Source organism: Schistocerca cancellata, chromosome 9 (genome assembly GCF_023864275.1).
Source record: "Schistocerca cancellata isolate TAMUIC-IGC-003103 chromosome 9, iqSchCanc2.1, whole genome shotgun sequence".
Lineage (NCBI taxonomy): Eukaryota > Metazoa > Arthropoda > Insecta > Orthoptera > Acrididae > Schistocerca > Schistocerca cancellata.
Window position 1 is genome coordinate 61,584,948 of NC_064634.1, and position 7,262 is coordinate 61,592,209.

Consider the following 7,262-nt stretch of genomic DNA (forward strand, 5'->3'; position numbering starts at 1 on the left):
TTAAACAGTTGATCTCGGGCAGGGCCGGCCTTAGCCATCCAGGTGCCCCGGGCGAGTCGTCCAGTTGGCGCCCTTTATTGTATAAATAGCGAGCCCGGCAGTGCTTTGCAACACGGTATTTTCGCACTTACCAGAAAATTAAAATGTTGACACAGTCACGACACTCGTTTCACTCACAATTATTCAGCCACGAAAACATGACCACTGCCTCCGACTCTTACTGACAATTACTGACATGTGGGTGCAAATCGTAGCGCTGCCAACATATGCAGTCTAACAAACATTGTGTGGCGCTGTATTATTTCAGTACGTTAGGGGAGAATTCTCTTTGAATGAAGTGCACGCATTGCATGATCTATTAATTAATGTACATGAGTCATTAAGTCACAAATATTCGATATAAATACATTCGTATTAATTAAATCATAATGTAATGTATATTTCACAGTCTGTATTTTCTTTTATTTGGAGCGACCGGTAGTTTCTGTTGTGAACGAGAGATGGTGAGGCTGCATGGGCTCTTCCTTGTTGCAGTTCTTGAAACAAATAAGAGAGGCGCTTTGGTAGAGCCCGTGCTAGCCCGCGTCAAACGTGGATGGTTGCAGACAATACGAAGATTGCATTCAGCATGATTTCTGTTCTGCTACCCCGAATTCATCGCGCATTCGTGAGATTAGCGACGTTTGTTGAATGAGACTGAATAATATTTTAGTTTCGCGAAATGGGTGATAGTAAATTGTATTTTTTTTTTTTTTACATGCGTTTAGTACGTGGCGCCCCTTGGGCCCCGGCACCCTGGGCGACCGCCCGGGTCGCCCCACCCTAAAGCCGGCGCTGATCTCGGGTACCCAAAGAATCGAACTATTTCAGTTGGCGAACGCCTAGCGCGAAGACTTTCGACAGTCGCCGCTCTTCGGTTGTACTCCGCAGTTGTTCGTAACATCTCCGCCATTTCGAGGTTCTGACTGTTTACTAGATGCCTGTGGCTTTCAAGAACGCCAACCGCGACCTCCTGAGGAACTATGATATGGCGGGAAATTCAAAATGAAATTTGTCCAGATTTAAGCGCCGCGCCCTGTGTGCTCCTGTTTAATTTTATCCATATTTTGCAGCTGCAAAACTTGACTATATTCAACACTCTGAACGTATGAAGTAAAATGTCTGAGGGTGTTAAAAAAGCTTTTCTTGGATAATGTGGTAAGTTTACGCTGTTCATTTTTTTCCACTGTTTAGCATATATTTTCCACAGTTGACATACGAAATTCATAACTTAACATCAAACCTTTTCGTGACAAGAATATGCATTTCACCTCATTCAAGAGCAAAAATAAACCATGTATTAAGACAGGTACACCTGATGATCGCCCCACTGGGTCCGAATTGTATCGTGTAAAAACACGAACATTTTTGACTGAAGGCGTTTTTTTAATTCATACTTCCAGAATACGGTCGTGTCTAAAACACTGACTGGGGTACCAGCTGCCTCTTCTACCTTCCTCAGCCCCTTTAACAATTTTCCCAAAAATTCTGGCATGCGAACATGTTTGTGCTTTAAAAAAAAAAAATGCAGCTCTCCTCTCTCTCTCTCTGATCCTAGTTGTCACGGTCTTGACATTATTACTGTCTGCGATCCACTTCCACTTTTTCCTTCTCCTTATTCCTGTCCAACTGGCACTGTCTCCTTCATTCTTTTCCTAGCACTTTTCTGTCACTGTCAACTATATCTCACTGCCACTCTCTTTCTGTCACATTGCCATTGCCTCCTTCGCACCTCCTACAGTATACCACCACACCCACGGTCTACTATCTTCTAGTATTGATTACCTTTCTGTCTCTTTCCCTCCGCCACTGTTTCCTTCTCTCTCAGCATAAAAAGCGCGAATATGTTGTGAAAATTTTAATGGTGCTGAGGAAGGTAGATTGAGGTAGCTGGTAGCCCACCTTTCAGTCAGTCTTTTAAACAGGACCATATTCGTCTTTTTGTGCTCCGACAGGAGCACTTTTCCGCTGCTTCCCTTCTTTTCCCCGCCACAGCAGAGCACGTCACTCATGTGAAAAGAATTCTATGGGTCAGTAAAAGTTTTATAGTTTACTTTTGTGAAATTGAAGTAACGCGTACTAATTTTACACCCTGATAGGATTTTAAGAGCACAAAAATTTTGCATTTGGTACAGTACTGCAACATGGCGTCCCACAACCCTTCTGTTGATAACGGTGACATGTTACAGCATATTTCTCCACGCTGCGTCATGTTACGCCTCACACTGGATTTATGTGCGTATTTTACGTGTGCAAGAGTCAGCTGTCAGTATGGGGTGAAGTAACATCACAGAGACAAAACTCATGGTCGTAAGTAAGGAAAACATTGCAGGAGTCAACTTGGCAATAAACCAAAGAACTGTAGGAAGGGTAAAACAATATACATACCTAGAAACCATAATGAATGAAAATTGGGGTAACTCGCAAGAAATCAAGATTCGCATCGGGAAAGCAAGAAATGTGTTACAGAAAATGAGTGCTGTCGTCAATAGCCATAACCTAACTCTAAGAACAAAAATCAGACTTTTGCACTGCTACATATATTCTGTCTTCCTATGTTGTGTAGAGACATGAACCTTAAATAAAAACACGGAGAAGAAGCTGGAGGCCTTTGAATGGTGGCTTTATAGGCGGATCCTGAGAATACCTTGGACCTAGAGAGTGACAAACGTAGAAGTTCTGAGAAGAATGAACACAACACCTAAATTAATCAAGATAGCGAAATGCCGAAAGTTGCATATCTAGGATATGTCATTCGTAACACAAATAGATATGATTTGCTATTTAAAAAAAAATCAAGGGCAAATCAACGGCAAAAAGAGATCCTGGAAGAAGACGAATGTCTAGGTTTGACGACCTTAGGTGCTAGTTCAGTATGTCATCAACAGAACTATTCCATGCTGCTAGCAACAGGTGAATAGCCATCATGATCGCCAACGTCCGACCCGGATAGGCACTGAAAGTCGAAGGAGGAGGAGGAGGGTTACTTTCAACCTCTGTACTCGGAAATGCTTAAAGACATCAAGAAAATTTTCACGGTTGTTCGAGATCGGGATCTGAGGAATATGTCGTACAATTTTGAGCCATTTGGAGTGCATAGCCGTCTTGGAACCCTTGGCTCGGTTTCGGTAAGAAAAAATTATAAAAAATATATTTTTGGGATTTTCTAAGGGACCGCCCATGAGTTAATGGTCGCTCCAAAGCACCTTAAGGGCCACTGTATACGTCAAATGAACACAGAACCAAACGATTTGTTCCATTTGCCTAAGGAGGAGGAAGTCACGCTAACTAACACGATCCTTTTGTTGGGTAGACGAATGGTCCCGAGCCCAAGGGCTATCCAAAACTCTTGACCCTGCCTTTACATCACCAATAGCACCCAAGGTATGAACCCAGGAAGAACCCCATTTTTAAGTGTGGCATTTTGGAACGTATTGGGAAACCCATGTTGTCTCATACATACCGATTAATTTGTAACATTGTCGGCTAGGGTTCGTGCTTGAGATTTTCTGAGAATTGAACATCCATTTGAAGCCACGACACTAAGAGCGATCTTGCAGCGAGATGGATTAACGTTACCGCATAGAAAGTTTTGCCTTGAGTTATTCTCACTGAACATAGAAATTCCTCTGAGGGTTTTACAAAGGTAATATGCGCATTATTAAGTGGATATTAGATTTTTTTTTGGGTAATGTATACTGCAACCTGAGTTTACAGACTGGCAGGTGCTGACTTCGTCGTGCTTAAAAGATGGTTGTACCACATCAGACGTTTGTCGTACTACTCCACAAGGGAGTGCTGGACTTAAAAGGGGGGTCACATTTTCTTACTGTCTGCCCACCACTCACAAATATTATTTGCCCTCATAATTTCCTTTACGGATGGCAATAAAAAGCCGGCGAAACCAGGAGGTGGTCATTTTCCAACTGGAAATAACGTTGATAAAGACCCAAACATTGCTGCAATGGCATCCAGCTGGAGTGTAAACAAGTGCGTCATTGAAGCAAAATTTATCACTAGAAACAAACCAAATACAGACATGAACAAGCTGATAGACGAAAACTCTCCAGGAGACATAAATACGAAGTACCAGAAATGAACAACAAGCGGGGAGGCGGAAGATATTAAATTGTGGCCAAACAAAAAACGATCTTGTCAAAAGCATTACAGACAGCAAAAGGGCATGAGCAGTCATACATAACTGTACTACAAATGGAAAAGCTGATGAACAGCATGCTTTGAAGTCTACTCTGCAAAGTTTGGAAATATTAGTCCTAAAAACAGAAGTACAGACAACAGGTACTGGTGACTAAAAAGGAATGCTGTATGGTAACAAAATAGCCTGGTTTCACCTTAGCAGATTAAGAGGTGGCACTGCAGCTGAAACTAAGTAACTTCTTATGAAACACTTTTCCAGATCACAGAAGTTTTGCAGTTTATGAACCGGAAACAAAGGGAGGACTGAATATAGTGCTGATTTTGAACTAAACGGGACACGCAATATGTGGCACAAGAATGTTGCGATAAAACATTTTTTATTCCAGAGGATGCCCAGTGCTTCAGTACAATAAACTATGAAGCCTGAGAATATTCAAGTATAAAAGGAAATGATAACAAAGAAGAGAATTCAGGATTAGTTACAGAAACGGCAAATGTGCAATGCTTCAGGACAAAACTTGATACATTTTCATTCATCGTTGAGCAAGTGAGACCTGATGTACATGTAAACACTATCTAGTCCAACTAGAAACAGAAAACTACAGACGTATTGAATATCTGGATATCCCTGTGTATGCACATAATATGCTCAGAGTCAAGAAAATTGATTAAATAACTTCTGCGTGGATTTGAACCTAGAACTGGCTGCTTTGCAGCTGCCAGCAGCTAACTTAATCATTGTTTCTGTGTACTGTTCTGCAACTAATTATAAAACTGTCTGTATTCATCTAATGCGCCTATGAGCCAAAATTATATCTAAAAAGAAAGATGATGAGACTTACCAAACAAAAGCGCTGGCAGGTCGATAGACACACAAACAAACACACACATACACACAAAATCCTCCCCACTCCACCTAGAGTGTCTTTCCGCCGTCCACCTAACCTTCGTAACCTCTTAGTTCATCCCTATGAAATCCCCAAACCACCTTCCCTACCCTCTGGCTCCTACCCTTGTAACCGCCCCCGGTGTAAAACCTGTCCCATGCACCCTCCCACCACCACCTACTCCAGTCCTGTAACCCGGAAAGTGTACACGATCAAAGGCAGAGCCACGTGTGAAAGCACCCACTTGATTTACCAACTGACCTGCCTACACTGTGAAGCCTTCTATGTGGGAATGACCAGCAACAAACTGTCCATTCGCATGAATGGACACAGGCAGACAGTGTTTGTTGGTAATGAGGATCACCCTGTGGCTAAACATGCCTTGGTGCACGGCCAGCACATCTTGGCACAGTGTTACACCATCCGGGTTATCTGGATACTTCCCACTAACACCAACCTGTCAGAACTCTGGAGATGGGAACTTGCCCTTCAGCATATCCTCTCTTTTCGCTATCCGCCAGGCCTCAATCTCCGCTAGTTTCTAATTTCAATTTGCCGCCGCTCATACCTCACCTGTCTTTCAACATCATCTTTGCCTCTGTACTTCTGCCTCGACTGACATCTCTGCCCAAACTCTTTGCCTTTACAAATGTCTGCTTGTGTCTGTGTATATGTGGATGGATATGTGTGTGTGTGCGAGTGTATACCTGTCCTTTTTTCCCCCTAAGGTAAGTCTTTCCGCTCCCAGGATTGGAATGACTCCTTACCCTCTCCCTTACAACCCACATCCTTTCGTCTTTCCCTCTCCTTCCCTCTTTCCTGACGAAGCAACCGTTTGTTGCGAAAGCTTGAATTTTGTGTGTATGTGTGTGTTTGTTTGTGTGTCTATCGACCTGCCACCGCTTTTGTTTGATAAATCTCATCATCTTTCTTTTTAGATATATTTTTTTCCACATGGAATGTTTCCCTCTATTATATTCATATGAGCAAAAATTGTGTTATGTGGAGACGTCAACATTCATATTGGAGAAGAGAAGAGCTTCTATGAACTTAGTAAGCAGCTATGGACTATTTGTGGGAAATTACTGATCAACAAGATGAGATGTTTATCTTGCATAACTGTCACAAACATAAATAGCTGGGACAACAAAGTAAGTGGGTTGAGTCTGTGCTTGCAGATCACAGTACAGATCTTATAGCAAACCCAGTGAGTGCACTACAAATTCCCAGCTGGCAGTCAAATTGTGTGTTAGGAAACAGGGTTAATACAAAGAAAAGTTTAGATGTTTTCAATGATGCAGCATCTTCTATAAATTAACACCATATATTTGAAGAATTGCCATTAAATGAAGCATTCGGTTACATTTTCAAGACACTCAAAGCCCAATGTCATGAATAAAACTAAAACCTGACTGATATCCAACTGCCAAATCAAAATGCACACAGGAAACAGCCAAAGTATGGAGGTGGTATACTCCTAATGAAGCTAAAATAAAATGCATACAATAAAGTCTGAGCAGCTACAAATAATGGCATTAAGGATAGACTGGAAATGTGTAACAGACCAAAAGGCTCTACAGAACAGAAGTGAAAAAACAAAGGAGGGCAGTGTTGGATTTGCTGATGAAGCTAGCAATTCTTGCAAGGCAGTGTGAAATCTGATTAACAAACACAGGAAAAGGCTCGCTTCTTGCTCTAATTCTTGCAGACAAGTTGAGTATAATGAAAATAAAGCTAGTGGAATGCACAGTGTGTGAAAGATTTCGGTGAAATTTGGACATAAATGCAGTACAGTAATACTGTGGAGGAATGTGTATCGAAAAGTTATAAAAAAATTGTACAAAACTACAAACCTTGAACGAGTACCAATATTTACAGCATGTCATTTACTGTGTTAAAAACTATAATCTGTGAAATTGCTCAACCTCTGACAGAAGTAATATGCCTGTGCTGAGGAATTTCCAGACTTTCTAAAAGTGGCATACACAGTGCCACTTTACAAAAAGCCACAAGCTACAGGCCCATCTGTATCTGTAATACCAGTTCTAGCTAATGCATTGGCATGTACAATGACATACCAACAATTAAGTTATTTTAAAGGAAATAAAGTGCTATGATGCAAAGCACAGCTTCCAGAAGGGCAGATCAACAACCACAGCAATACTTCATTTAATTATA